The sequence below is a fragment of the Lytechinus variegatus genome, chromosome 9 (assembly GCF_018143015.1).
Source record: "Lytechinus variegatus isolate NC3 chromosome 9, Lvar_3.0, whole genome shotgun sequence".
Lineage (NCBI taxonomy): Eukaryota > Metazoa > Echinodermata > Echinoidea > Temnopleuroida > Toxopneustidae > Lytechinus > Lytechinus variegatus.
The window spans coordinates 10,071,050-10,085,606 of NC_054748.1; the positions used below are offsets into that span (position 1 = coordinate 10,071,050).

At 39.6% G+C, this 14,557-nt stretch overlaps 1 long non-coding RNA gene across 1 annotated transcript; it reads right to left on the bottom strand.

The window, feature by feature from the left end:
- Positions 1-10,400: 10,400 nt before the first annotated feature.
- On the bottom strand, positions 10,401-11,742 carry LOC121421354. The gene is made up of 2 exons (XR_005970958.1): positions 11,018-11,742; positions 10,401-10,639 (listed from the first exon to the last, which is right to left on the bottom strand). It is a non-coding gene; the product is annotated as an uncharacterized LOC121421354 (long non-coding RNA).
- Positions 11,743-14,557: the final 2,815 nt, after the last annotated feature.

The following is a 14,557-nucleotide window of genomic DNA, read 5'->3' on the forward strand; positions in this document are numbered from 1 at the left end:
GCTCGTCTATTTCTTTCCTCTGCGTCAGGGGATGTCTCCTCTGGGCTTGACGTATTGGTTTCGCAGTACCAGTATCTATGCCATGTTGGACAAAACTGGTCTGTCCAAGATCCGAAGGTCCTGTAGAGAAAACATCTGCATTCTCAACCAACAGTTCTTTTATCAAGTCATGGCATTGGGCTGGCACTTCGTCAGTACTGCGAACAAAGAGGTCCTTCAAATGTTCTGGTATGTCTTTGTTGGTATTGGTCTCAGTTGGCTCGGCAAGGTTACACATTTCCATGCTTACTTCTTCCAGCCCTGACAATGAAGCAATGGCAGTGCCTGCCTTTATGATCCTTTGTTCCTTTGTTGGGTTGAAAACCCGTACAGGTAGTACATCTTCGTCTGCCTTCACAACAGATCTGGCGACGATGAGTCCTTTCTTGATTAGTTCTGTTGAATTTACAGGTGGTTCTACTAATCCATCACCTAGTGACACTTCTCTGCCTGTAACTTTACCTGCTAATACCATCTCGTGTCCTGGAGGAATTGAATAATCTTCTCCCGCTACTATCCTCCTGCAGAATGATTCTCCGTTACTATCTAGGCATGGAATTATGCCATAATTGGTCCTCAATTCCATCTTTTGGCAGTCTAATACAGCATTGATTTTGACTAGAAAATCTAGTCCTAAAATGCCCTCATTCTTTAGACTAGCCACTGTAGCCATTGTAGTGACGACTATATCTCCAATCTGCACTTCCAACATTGACTTTCCTCTGATTCTCAATTGAGATCCATCTGCTTGTAGTACAACACTTGTCACTGGTAGTAATTCTGGTCTTCTGATTTCCTCTATCTGGTCAAACACTTTCTCTCCAATGAGAGTGTTGGTAGCTCCAGTGTCGACCAGTAATTTCAATTCTTGTCCATTTACTTTGCCTTGAAGGTAAAGCCCTTTTCTCTTGGTATCTAGAGTCGCTCCGACTCTGGTTTGTTCCTCTTTCTTTTGTCCTCTTTTATTTTGTTCATCTAGAGTCACTCCGACTCTTGTTTGCTCCTCTTTTTCTTGTTCCTTTGTTCCTCTTTTCTCTTGTCCATCTAGAGTAGCTTCGACTCTGATTTGTTCATCTGTTTCTTGTTCTCTTGTTCCTTTCTTGTCTTGTCCATCTAGAGTCGTTCTGACTCTGATTTGTTCCTCTTTTCCTTTTATTTCGTTCATCATTTCCCTTTCGGGTACTTGAAAAGCTGCTGTTCTTCCTTTTATTTTCTTTGGATATGGGCAGTTGTTCCTCCAATGCCCCGATCCATTGCAGTTGAAACATCTTTGTTCCTCTTGTTCATCAATCCTTGATTTATTTGGTTCCTCTCTTTTTCCTTTTGGCTCAAAGCCATCTTTTCTTGATTCCTGATATTTGGTCCTGATTTTTGTTTCCTTTTTCTTGTCTTTTTCATCCAAGGCGTCTATGACAGCCTTTACTATCTTGTCGATAGTTGGATTTCTTGGTTGCTTTTCCTCCACTGCTGCAACCTCACACTCCTGCTCTTCCACAGCTCGGCTGTACCTTATGGCCCGCTTCACTTCATTCCTCTGACCCTCCATTCTCAGAAAGGCCTCTGTGTTTAAAGCAGCTTCCACAGCATCGTCCAATGTGCGAGGTTGAGCACGGAACAATCCCTCTCTTATTTCTGGTGTTACTATGGCATCTAGAAAATGCCCTCGGGCAAGCCGATCTTGCCCCTTTTCGTCGAATTCGGGATATGCCAATCCACACAGCTCCCGTATTCTTTGTCCTAACTCCTGGAGGCTTTCCTTTGGTTGGCGACGACGTTGCCTCAACTCCGCCAGGTATACCTCAGCTTTGCCTCCTAGGCCAAACCTGTTTCTGAGCCTGTATACCAACTCGTCGTATGTCAACACCACTCCAGGTTGTTGGGTCAACAACTTCACAGCAGGGCCCCTTAGACTTGCCGCAAGAAACTGAACTGCTTCCCTTTTTGTCCATCCGTTTACTCCAGCACAGGCCTCAAAGTGATGCAAATAATCTTCGACAGGTGTGCGTCCATCAAATCTGTCCGGTACCAGATGTGGTCGTCTGCCAATCATAGCATCAAAATTTGCCATCCCCGCATCCTGAATATGTGGGGAAAACTGTGGGGGTGTAAATTGAACACCGGGTCTTGCAGTAGATGTTCGTCTCATCTGCTCTCTGGGCGTTGAGCTGAATCCAGCCTGCTGTGCCCCTTCCATCTGTGAGTCATTCCTTGGTCTTCTATCCACTTGTCCACTCACAGTTGGGGGAATATCCTGTCCACTTGATTCTGCACCGGGTGCTTGTCTTATGGACAATCTTAAATGCTCCATCATTTGCTCAATCTCTGTCATGCTCCTCTCTAAGTGCGCCATCATCTCTCCTGGCGTCGGTCGATACTGCATATTTCCTTGTTGTGCCATTGTCACTGGATCCCACTTCTGACACCACTTGTGACGGAACCGCTGGGCGGCGGCGTGGGTTCGGTCCGCCGGCAGCTCGCTCTTGTCAGGATGCCTGCCGCCGGCGGGTGTGTCGCCACGTCGATTTCCAAACTTTAAGTCGTGGATCCGTTTGGCAGAGATATACTGCCGCAGTTGACACTTGCACACGCCTCGATCCTGTCAGTACCACCACCAGGCAACTTCCAGACGGCTACACTCTTTATTATCAGCTCCAACAGCTCACCCGACCATATGCATCTGATTCCTGTAGTTAAGCTCCTACGACCATATGCATCTGATTCCTGTAGTTAAGCTCTCTCGACCATAGGTATGGGTTTCTCTGTAGTTAAACTCATACGACCATACCCATGGACCCTGTTAATTTCCTCCGTCGTCTGCTTACGACCAGCTACTACGTCTGTTCAGTACAGCAACCACGTCTGAATTCCCGTACTGCAACCACGTCTGTTCAGTACGCGACCACGTCTGATACCGCACTGCAACCACGTCTGTTCAGTACCACGACCACGTCTGAGTCCGTACTGCAACCACCGACATCTGTTCAGTACTGCAATTAACCACGTCTGTTCAGTACCACGACCACGTCTGAGTCCGTACTGCAACCACTGACATCTGTTCAGTACTGCAATTAAGCACGTCTGATTCCGTACTGCAACCACGTCTGTTCAGTACCGCAACCTCGTCTGTTACCGTACTGCAACCAGGGACCTCTGTTCAGTACCGGAACGACGTCTGGTTCTTCGACTATATGTATGGGTCCTTCTGCAGTCAGGCTCCCACGACCACACCCATTGGCTCTGCTCTACTTGTAGTTTTCCCCGTTGTCTGCTCCGGACTCCCGACCGTCTGCTTCCAGACCAGCAACCATCCGCCTCAGACCAACCCGTCTGCTCCAGGCCAACCAGACTACCAAAAGAGCAAGCCCTGGTATAGTCTCTTGCTGGCGTGCAAAAGACCCAACATACAAGGAAATCTAACCACAGTCGTCGCCTAGGATTCTAGGTTTCCCCGTGGAAAGACATGCGAACGATCATATAAATCATTTCGATCGCATCCACCAACTTTATTTATTGGATAGCGAATCCAAATCGATCTGCATACTTTACGTGCAATGCACCCCGTGGGCGCCGTATTTCAACAGATCATCGGCAAAGCCTCACGAGTACACTAACTTACTGTACTTATGCATTAATTATACAATATCTGTTATAGTTAACCTCTATAACAATCTTAAAACAGCTATAACTTTACTCTCCGAAACCGGATATGCATGAAGGACATATCAAATTAAAGCTTCCATTTAGATCAAGCTAGTGATAACCATAATAATCAGTTAAGCATCTCCAGAAAATTGTTATTCCACAAAAACGGTTCAAAACATGCATAACTTTCAATGTCTTATCTACGTCATTATTACCGTAGAAACATGCATGTAATATCGCCAGCTACGACAAAATCATTATAAATCAACCAAATATAATTTTCTAACACGAAATAAAACCCATTTCGTGACAGTACTTACATTGTAAAGGTAACACATTTAATACAATTTCATTTATTTCCCTATTCAATTAAAAAACACACATAATCCTCAAATCACAAACAAGAATATATATATATATATATATATATATATATATATATATATATATATATATATATATTGTGACAGAATCGCTCGGCGGGGCGGGTTGTTCCGGTCTGCCGGCAGCTTGCTCTTGTCAGGATGCCTGCCGCCGGCGGGTGTTTCGCCACGTCAATTTCCTAACTTTAAGTCGTGGATCCGTTTGGCAGAGATATACTGCCGCAGTTGACACTTACACAAGCCTTGTTCCTCCCAGTACCACCACCAGGCAACCTCCAGACGGCTATACACTTTGTTATCAGCTCCAACAGCTCACCCAACCATATGCATCTGATTCCTGTAGTTAAGCTCCTACGACCATATGCATCTGATTCCTGTAGTTAAGCTCCTACGACCATATGCATCTGATTCCTGTAGTTAAGCTCTCTCGACCATAGGTATGGGTCTCTGTAATTAAACTCCTACGACCATACCCATGGAATCTGTTAATTTCCTCCGTCGTCTGCTTACGACCAGCTACTACGTATGTTCAGTACAGCAACCACGTCTGCTCCCTACTGCAACCACGTCTGAATTCCTTACTGCAACTACGTCTGTTCAGTACGCGACCACGTCTGATACCGTACTGCAACAACGTCTGTTCAGCACTGCAACCACGTCTGTTCAGTACCACGACCACGTCTGAGTACGTACTGCAACCACTGACATCTGTTCAGTACTGCAACCACGTCTGTTCAGTACCACGACCACGTCTGAGTCAGTACTGCAACCACTGACATCTGTTCAGTACTGCAACCACGTCTGTTCAGTACCACGACCACGTCTGAGTCCGTACTGCAACCACTGACATCTGTTCAGTACTGCAACCAAGCACGTCTGATTCCGTACTGCAGCCACGTCTGTTCAGTACCGCAACCTCGTCTGTTACCGTACTGCAAGCGGGAACATCTGTTCAGTACCGGAAACTACGTCTGGTTTTTCGACCATATGTATGGGTCCTTCTGCAGTCAGGCTCCCACGACCATACCCATTGGCTCTGCTCTACTTGTAGTTTTCCCCGTTGTCTGCTCCGGACCTCCGACCGTCTGCTTCCAGACCAGCAACCATCCGCTTCAGACCAACCCGTCTGCTCCGGACCACCAGCCATCTGCTCCAGACTCCAAACCGTCCGCCTCCAGACCAACCAGACTACTAAAAGAGCAAGCCCTGGTATAGTCTCTTGCTGGCGTGCAAAAGACCCAACATGCGACGAAATCTAACCACAGTCGTCGCCTAAGATTCAAGGTTTCCCCGTGGAAAGACATGCGAATGGTCATATAAATCATTTCGATCGCATCCATCAACTGTATTTATTGGATAGCGAATCCAAATCGATGTGCATACCTTACGTGTAATGCACCCCGTGGGCGCCATAGTTCAATAGACCATTGGCCAAGCCTAATGATTTTACCAACTTTCTGTACTTATTCATTAATTATACAATATCTGTTATAGTTAACCTCTGTTACAATCTTAGAACAGCTATAACTTTGGTCTCCAAAACCGGATATGCATGAATGACATATAAAATTAAAGCATTTATTTAGATCAAGCTAGTGATAACGAATTTAACCAGTTAAAGATCTCCAGGAAATTGTTATTCCAGAAAAACGGTTCAAAACATGCATGTGATATCGCCAGCTACGACAAAATCATTATAAATCAACCAAATATAATTTTCTAACACGAAATAAAACCCATTTCGTGACAATATATATATATATATATATATATATATAAATGTGTGAAGTTATACATGTACTGCAGTTTTGGCAACTCTTTTTATTTGAATATTGTGTGAAAGAAATGGATGAAGAGAACAATGGTAGGCGTAGCATATATCAAACTTCCCAAGAGCTATCTACCCTTAGAAAAAAATTGGTGATGCTGAAAAAATGTCTCTGCCGGGAATCAAACCCGGGCTCCCAGCTTTGAACGCCAGTGCCTTAAGCACTAGACCACAGAAACGGGTTAGTGGCTAGGGCGACCCCGATCCGACTGACCGTCAGATAGATTTTCTACACCATACCAATCATAATTTCCTTTGTCTGGTGAAGGTGGTTTTGAACAATGACAAGCCGCCATGCCTCAGCTGGATCAAAGATATTGCTTTGATACAGTACACGTATGGGAGAAAGTATACAAATGTGCGAAGCTTTGAACGCCGGTGCCTTAACCACTAGACCACAGAGATGGGTTAGTGGCTAGGGCGACCCCGATCCGACTGACCGTCAGATAGACAGATTTTCAACACCATACCAATTATAATTTTGTTTGTCGGGTGAAGGTGGGTTTTGATCAATGACAAGCCGCCATGCCTCAGCTGGATCTCTCCATCAATTTCCTTCACACAATATTTAAATAAAAGAGTTGCCAAAGCTGTAGTACATGTAACAGTAAATCTTTTCAAAATGAATGAATCTTTGTTCATTTTTCTTCAAATATTCATCATGTTCACTCCACAATATTTATTTCACATTTTTGCACGTAACAACCACTTTTATGACTTGTTCTCTCATCTACACATTCTCTCCAATCACTCTATTTAATGACTATTGGCAATTCAATGTATGTTTGCAAGTCTATAACAATAAAAGAAACAAACGGAAACAGCATTTCAATTAATACAACCATTTAATAGGAAAAACAGATCAAATAAATATATCATACAAATCTATTTCAATTGTACGGATTAGTTCATCCTGCTGATACAAGGATTAATTTATCTTCATTTTAAAACTACATTAGGATAAATTTATCTTAATTTCAAGGCCACATGAGGATAAATTTATCTTAATTTCAAGGCTACATGAGGATAAATTTATCCTAATTTCAAGGCTACATGAGGATAAATTTATCTTAATTTCAAACCTACATGAGGATAAATTTATCCTAATTTCAAACCTACATGAGGATAAATTTATCCTAATATCAAGGCTACATGAGGATTAATTCATCCTAATTTAAAACCTACATGAGGATAAATTTATCCTAATTTAAAACCTACATGAGGATAAATTTATCTTAATTTCAAGGCTACACAAGGATAAATTTATCCTAACTTCAAGGCTACACGAGGATAAATTTATCTTAATTTCAAGACTACATGAGGATAAATTTATCTTAATTTCAAACCTACATGAGGATAAATTTATCCTAATTTCAAACCTACATGAGGATAAATTTATCCTAATATCAAGGCTACATGAGGATAAATTTATCTTAATATCAAGGCTACATGAGGATTAATTTATCCTAATTTAAATTCTACATGAGGATAAATTTATCCTAATTTAAAACCTACATGAGGATAAATTTATCTTAATTTCAAGGCTACACGAGGATAAATTTATCCTAATTACAAGGATACACGAGGATAAATTTATCCTAATTACAAGGATACACGAGGATAAATTTATCCTAATTACAAGGATACACGAGGATAAATTTATCCTAATTTCAAACCTACATGAGGATAAATTTATCTTAATATCAAGGCTACATGAGGATTAATTTATCCTAATTTAAAACCTACATGAGGATAAATTTATCTTAATTTCAAGGCTACACGAGGATAAATTTATCCTAACTTCAAGGCTACACGAGGATAAATTTATCTTAATATCAAGGCTGCATGAGGATAAATTTATCCTAATTACAAGGATACACGAGGATAAATTTATCCTAATTACAAGGATACACGAGGATAAATTTATCCTAATTACAAGGATACACGAGGATAAATTTATCCTAATTTCAAGGCTACATGAGGATAAATTTATCCTAATTTAAAACCTACATGAGGATAAATTTATCTTAATTTCAAGGCTACATGAGGATAAATTTATCCTAACTTCAAGGCTACACGAGGATAAATTTATCTTAATATCAAGGCTGCATGAGGATAAATTTATCCTAATTACAAGGATACACGAGGATAAATTTATCCTAATTACAAGGATACACGAGGATAAATTTATCCTAATTCCAAGGATACACGAGGATAAATTTATCCTAATTTCAAGGCTACATGAGGATAAATTTATCCTAATTTAAAACCTACATGAGGATAAATTTATCTTAATTTCAAGGCTACACGAGGATAAATTTATCCTAACTTCAAGGCTACACGAGGATAAATTTATCTTAATTTCAAGACTACATGAGGATAAATTTATCTTAATTTCAAACCTACATGAGGATAAATTTATCCTAATTTCAAACCTACATGAGGATAAATTTATCCTAATATCAAGGCTACATGAGGATAAATATATCCTAATTTAAAACCTACATGAGGATAAATTTATCTTAATTTCAAGGCTATACGAGGATAAATTTATCCTAATTTCAAGGCTACATGAGGATAAATTTATCTTAATATCAAGGCTACATGAGGATAAATTTATCCTAATTTCAAACCTACATGAGGATAAATTTATCTTAATATCAAGGCTACATGAGGATTAATTTATCCTAATTTAAAACCTACATGAGGATAAATTTATCCTAATATCAAACCTACATGAGGATAAATTTATCTTAATTTCAAGGCTACACGAGGATAAATTTATCCTAACTTCAAGGCTACACGAGGATAAATTTATCTTAATATCAAGGCTGCATGAGGATAAATTTATCCTAATTACAAGGATACACGAGGATAAATTTATCCTAATTACAAGGATACACGAGGATAAATTTATCCTAATTACAAGGATACACGAGGATAAATTTATCCTAATTTCAAGGCTACATGAGGATAAATTTATCCTAATTTAAAACCTACATGAGGATAAATTTATCCTTATTTCAAGGCCACATGAGGATAAATTTATCCTAATTTCAAGGCTACATGAGGATAAATTTATCCTAATTTAAAACCTACATGAGGATAAATTTATCCTAATTTCAAGGCTACACAAGGATAAATTTATCCTAATTTCAAGGCTAAACGAGGATAAATTTATCCTAATTACAAGGATACACGAGGATTAATTTATCTTAATTTCAAGGCTGCATGAGGATAAATTTATCCTAATTACAAGGATACACGAGGATAAATTTATCCTAATTACAAGGATACACGAGGATAAATTTATCCTAATTACAAGGATACACGAGGATAAATTTATCCTAATTTCAAGGCTACGCAAGGATAAATTTATCCTAATTTCAAGGCTACACGAGGATAAATTTATCCTAATTACAAGGCTACAGGAGGATAAATTTATCCTTTTTTCAAGGCTACAAAGGATAAATTTATCTTAATTTCAAGGCTATATGAGGATAAATTTATCTTAATTCCAAGGGTACACAAGGATAAATTTATCCTAATTTCAAGGCTACACGAGGATTAATTTATCTTAATTTCAAAACTGCAAGAGGATAAATTTATCCTAATTTCAAAGCTATAGGAGGATAAATTAGCTACACGATAAATTTATCTAAATTTCAAAGCTACACAAGGATAAATTGATCTTAATTTCAAAGCGGCAAGAAGATAAATTAATCTCATTAAAATTTCAAGGCTACACAAGGATAAATTATCTTAATTTCAAAGCCACAGCAATTACACAATTCACCTTAAAATATTTGACAATTGGTTATGTTATTGGGTGGCAACTGACATTTATGATTAAATTTGCATTGGATTTGTAGACAAGAGTAAGTTTTTTATTAAAGGTTAAGTCTAACCCACGAAAAATGCTGACTTGAATCAATAGAGAAAAATCAAACTAGCATAGTGCTGAAAATTTCATAAAAATCGGAAGGAAAATAAGAAATCTATGACATTTAAAGTTTTGCTTATTTTTTACAAAACAGTGATATGCACGACTAGGTGAGTCAGTCGATGATGTCCATCCATTATACAATATTTCTTTTTTTTAGATTTGACAATAAGGACCAACTTGACTGAACCATAAACAGTGCTAATTCCACATGTTGACAATGAGAAAATTAGAATATTTCATATAATAAAATACAAAAGAATAGTGAGTGGATGACATCATGGTCTCCTCACTTGCATACCCGCCAGGATGTGCATATAACTGTTTTTGTGAAATTAAGCTAAACTTTCAAATGTCGTAACTTTTTTTATTTTACATCCAAAAGATGAAATTTTCAATGTTATGCTTGTTGGATTTTTCTCGTTTTATACAAACAACTTAATTCCTCCCTGTAGGGATGGACTTGTCGTTTAACTTGTGGCCTGTGGTGCATGTTCAAAATTATGTAAACAACATGAATGCAGCTAGTTCAGTACCTGGGATAACAAATTTGTAAAATAATATGACAGCTCTCCTGTCCTGGGCGTTGTGGCTTGCACCTGTAATCCAAGCTGTGGGGAAGTTACAAATTGATGCAGAGTTTCGAGCCCTGGTCACGTCTTTCAGATTGTGATGTAAAAGGTCGGTCCCAGACGTAAATAATCTGATTGATACACATCTGACAAAACTCAAATGCACACACATCTCCTGTCCTCCAGAGACTTCTCACTGTCCTTCCCAATTCAGTTGTTGTACTTCTGGGTTCTGCAATGACATTTAAGAAAAAAAAAATATTTTAACTCTATACAGCAATTAGTTTTTGTGTCAAATTTTGAAATGAAAAGGTTTTTCATGATCTGTACTGATGGTAATCAATTTTATTTACATCACATTCACTGTTATTAGTGTTAACCTTAAGATGGGCTCTTGTGGCTACTCCATGGCCAGATGTTTGTATACCCCACCCCCCCCCCCCCCCAAAAGAAATGCAGTTGAACGAGCACAAAATTTCAACAACGGTAGTGTGAGATGAATTCTGCAAAGCGATTTTTATAAACTAAGACAATGCATAATATTAATACAGGCGATTTTGTGTCTCACATTATCATCACACATTATCATTAAAAATGTACAATAACTCACCTCCATGATCTCTTTGTTTCGCCGGACGGAAACGACAGGCCTGTTGTACACTTCCCCAGTCCTCTTCGATTGAGCAAGTTGCCCGTTGACTTGTAGAAACAAAGTGTAGACTCCGAGTTCATTGTCCCTTTATGGTGTACTCGTCGCTTTCACTCGAACTGCTTGGCTGGCTCTGCAGCTGGGACGGCCGCGCCCGGGTCCCGGGCGGGAGCGAGTAACCACGGACAGTGAACGAGTACGGCACTACGTACCACTACCAACTGAAGAAGATGAAACTCCTAGTTTTAACTCGTAATTAAAAATGTCAATAATAACGCGTAAGAGAACTTCTGAAGAGAGAAACACTCAAACAGTAGCCAAAACGTGATCCAAAACAAAAACAATGTCGAGAAGAGCTATTTTGGCTTAAACAAAGACCTGGTTATCGAGAGCGGTTTGTAATGTCACGATCGATGTGAAAAGGCAAACAACGTGTAGCTAGCTAGGCGTTCTTGCGTGACACATCCCCTATTGTTAGAGCGAGAAGGGCTATTATTCTGCTGGTCTCAATAAACTTTTAATCTCCATTCCCTGACTGTGGCTTTTGTTTTGCAATTGCAATGCTACTGCTAGGGTTGCAGCTATTCTACGAACCGAGACCCTTAAGTAATTACAGTATGTCAAATTATTTCTGATATTGCAAAAAATATATACGGTATATACATGTATAGCGATATTCCTTTGCTAATGACTGAGTATATCCCGAAATCATAATGTGATCCAGGGAAAATGAATTAATATAATATCAACTAAACTACAAGTTTGGGTAACAGTTATAGGCTATCGGCCTATAGCATGGTGCGCCAGAAGAAATTAATATAAGAAATTTACCTTTGGAAAATCATGATATAATATATCATTATTTTCCAATTTCCAAAGGGAAATCTAGTACGAGACATGTTTTGCATATGGCATAATTCGCGGGCGCGTTCAAAATTTTGGGGAAAATTTTGCTTTTAACGCCTAGGCTCGATCGAGAACCCATAGTCGTTGTATGATCTGCATCATAAAGATGACATGCGTATATATACGTAGATAGGCCTATGAGCTGTATACATTCTTTGTATTTGAATGTCCGGCTAACTGGCCTACTTTTCACAGTAACATTTTGTTTTACCTAAATACATGCATGAGGCACTAGCGTACCTACGGGGGGGGGGTCGAGCCGGGGGCACTCTGCCACCCTGACGAGTCACAGCCCATGCAAAGGACGTATCCCTGCCCCCCCCCCCCCCATCCTCTGACGGCTTGATCGAAAACCTTTTTGGCCCCCTGACGAGCTTAAAACCTTTTTTTTTTTGCTTGTCAATTTTTTTTTCTGGTACGAAATCCTTTGAAATCCTTTATTTGTGATTGAAGACATTTTTATTTGCTTGTCAACTTTTGTGGCGGACGGTTTTGCCCCCCTGTGGAAAATCCTAGGTACGCCACATGTTTTGTGGATGATCTGGAATAAATAATTTAACGGCAATTCGCTTGTGCTCGAGTATAAATGCGTCTGTGTATACATCATACTACTAGTATTGTCAATGTGCCCCGAACTTGTGTTCATGATAGATAGCATATATGACCGTGAGTATGGAAAATGAAATACTGGGCATTAATATTGACCTGTCCTTGAAAAAAAATGGCACTGGTAAAAAAAAGGGTTGGTTCAAAAGAGTAAATCCGTGGTCTTGTGATGTTTAAGGATGATATCTATCATCTCTGACATTAACGTTTTATCATTTTTTATTGTTATTAAAACAAACCTGTGCCACTATTACTTTAGTCATGCAAATTACATGACATTGTCAATCTTCCATATTTTGCCTTTATTCCTTACAATCGAATGGATAAAACCACGGAGTTGGAGTAGATGAACTGCTATATAGCTAGCCTATACTTTAAAATCTAAATTGTTGACTCGTCCTTCTACATTCAGATCTTTGCATGGGTGTCGATCCCGGAGGTGTGGGTATATTAACCCCCCCCCCGTTGTATATCATATACAACGGGGGGGGGGCTATCTTGTAGTCTTATAAGGATTGCAACCTCTACAGGCGTGCATGATGTTGGGCTATATATTAGGGACCATGGAAGAAAAGGGGTGAATTTGATCAATATAGGCCCTATATGTTTATGTCAAAATTTGTTACAAAATTAAATTCTTGCAGCAAAAAGGTGATGTTTGCTCGCTCGCTTCGCCTTCTCATTGTTTTCTAAAATAGATTTTGCCTCATAATGTTATGTCTGGACCGCGCAAAATTTACGCATCCCCCCCCCCGGCTCTATCAAACTAACAAAAAATCCCTCACAGAGAACAAAAGTTTGGTCTGTCATTCCATTTGCCAGCTAAGCAGTGGAGGGGGGGGGGGGGTACTTCCTCGATCCCTACAAAAATGAATATAGGGCCTACAGAAAATTTTCTACTTAGAAAATTGGAAATTGAAACAAAATCAATCATAATAATGTGAACAAATACCTTCGATTTCTTTTAGACAATGCCAGAGCGCCCCATGGCATGGACCTAGTCTGCTGGGCAAACCCTTCACTTGAGATAAGGGTCTGAATGTGCAGCCTACTCATGCCTTGTGTACTGAAGGCTGTCTCGCCCTGTATTGGAACAGCAAGTTTTGTATGTGCCAGTCTTTGCGTGGGGACACACTTGTTGATCAAAGTTCCAATCAGGGTCTGTGCCTGCAGACTAGCATGGACCTATCCACGGAGGATTATCTATTGTTACTGGGGGTGATGTGACAATGCTCAGCACCCCAGTAACAATAGAATACTCCTCCATGGATAGGTCCATGCCCCGTGGCAAGCTCATTCACTCCCTCTCTTTCGAGTTTGTTAAAAAAAATGTGTACGTTTTTATACCCCTCCCCCGGGAAAAAATATTTACGATCACGGTCATACCACGAACCTTGAACAAAAATCGACACCCAAGACATGGCCCGATTGACAAAACAGCAAAAATTCAAAAGTTTAATGATATCCTGACATTTAAAGATCATCATAAAAAACAAAGAAACATAAGAAAAAAAATAATACAACATAAACATTACATAGTAACAACGAGGTATTAAAAAAATGAAATATACAAAGAAAAAAAACTGCATGCAGTCCTATATGATCCGAAAGTCCGTATGGCCAGGAGGTCCGGGTTCCATCGACCCCCCCCCCTACAAAAATAGGATGAAAAATGTGAAGACAATCGAAGGGAAGGGATTACACTCCCCCTAATGACCCTGCATGGGCCGATCCACAGGTAAGGGAAATTGCCGATCAGCAATTAATAGAAGAGCTATAAAGGTATTTTTTTTATTAAATTAGCTTCGTTTATGCTGTTTTGGCAAGTTTGTTTAGGGAAAGCAGCAATTGAGGGTTGAGCCAGAGTTATCCTGAAACGTTTATCTGATATTCTTTATATTATAACCTTGACGCATTAAATTTTGTAGCGCATTTTATTAATTTTGTATCGCGGATGCTAACTTATTTCATAGGGGGACCTCAGGCTCT